Source organism: Palaemon carinicauda, chromosome 43, assembly GCF_036898095.1.
Source record: "Palaemon carinicauda isolate YSFRI2023 chromosome 43, ASM3689809v2, whole genome shotgun sequence".
Taxonomy (NCBI): domain Eukaryota; kingdom Metazoa; phylum Arthropoda; class Malacostraca; order Decapoda; family Palaemonidae; genus Palaemon; species Palaemon carinicauda.
The window spans coordinates 48295342-48296952 of record NC_090767.1 but is presented as its reverse complement, the minus strand read 5'-3'; positions in this window follow the sequence as shown (position 1 = coordinate 48296952).

Here is a 1611-nt window from a genome sequence, read left to right as displayed (position 1 = left end):
CTTCTGTACATATACCTGTCAAATTCAGGTTTTCTGTACTTAGAATTGAAATCAACCCATCTTCACCATCGTAGCTAATTGGTAGGTTTGGGACTTGGCATTCGATTAATGATAAATTTTTGCACATTTAAACGTGTTTCTTTCATAGTTCAAATAAGCCATATATATTAATACATTAAAGTCTGGATTCTCTTAACGACCTCGGGATCAGAGCCCCAGGTGGAACCGCCCAAAGACTATAATATCAGACCGGCGGGGATTTGACCCCTCGTCCAGGATATCTGTATGCCAGTGACCATACCACTCAGCCACGAAGAAAGATAAAAGTTGATGACAATTCTTCTGTACATATACCTGTCAAATTCAGGTTTTCTGTACTTAGAATTGAAATCAACCCATCTTCACCATCGTAGCTAATTGGTAGGTATGGCATTTATAGACTAGGAAAAATCTTTTGGTTCTTTAAAAACTTCAACATTAATAACAACACTTAAAAGACAAGTAATAGATGAATCTTATCTTAGAATACAGGAAGATATTTTTTTGGGAAGTACATCAATCGTAAAGCTACAAAAAGATGTTGAGAAAATTCTGACTGAAAAAGGAGTTAGATAAGAGATTTTATTTCTACTATTCATTCACTGAAGCCTAGAAAAAGTTTTAGGAAAATCTCAATTGATGGGAAGTACTATAATAACTAATAATTTGCAGATGACATAATTCTGTTTAATGAATCATAGGAAGAATTGTAAAAGATGATAGAAGATATGAAAAAAGAAAACTAAAATGTACGTCTGAAAATAAGTATAACTAAGATCATTTTTAATGAAAATGGAGAGAGACGCACATAAGGGTTGTAGACGAACCTCTACAGATTATTAATGAATATACTGTACATACTCAGACAGAAAATAAGAGTTTCCCTAGGACATACAACCATAATTAAATTAAGGATAAGCAAATGATAAGTTAGTTATTAATAAAGAAGAATAGAAAGAATAATGATTGGAACAACAGTAAGAGACAGAAAAAGATCAACATGGACACCAGCACAAACTTAAGTAGGTGATATTTTGTCAAGATATAAGAAGAGAAATTCATAGGGCCAAGTCATATATTTAATATAATGAGAATAACATACAATAGATGGTCAAGAAAAATAACAGAAATGGATCCTAAGTGATTGTCAATGAAACAGGGGAAGGAAAAGAACACGATAGATTGACGAGCTAGTAAATATGCGGGTATAGTCTGACATAGAAAGATCATAAACCAGCGCGAATGATGTTCATGTCTGAGGCCTTTGTTTTGTAATTGAGTCATAAAAAATGTTGATGAGGATAATGATTTATATATATATATATATATATATATATATATATATATATATATATATATATATATATATATATATATATATAAATTTCTACCTCATACTTTGGATCGAATGCTAGCCCCTTCTAATGAAAGGGGCTAGCGTTCGATCCCAAGTATGAGGTAGAAATTTATTTCTATTTAAACACAATGTTGTGTTGATATTTATCCATATATATATATATATATATATAAATTTCTACCTCATACTTTGGATCGAATGCTAGCCCCTTCTAA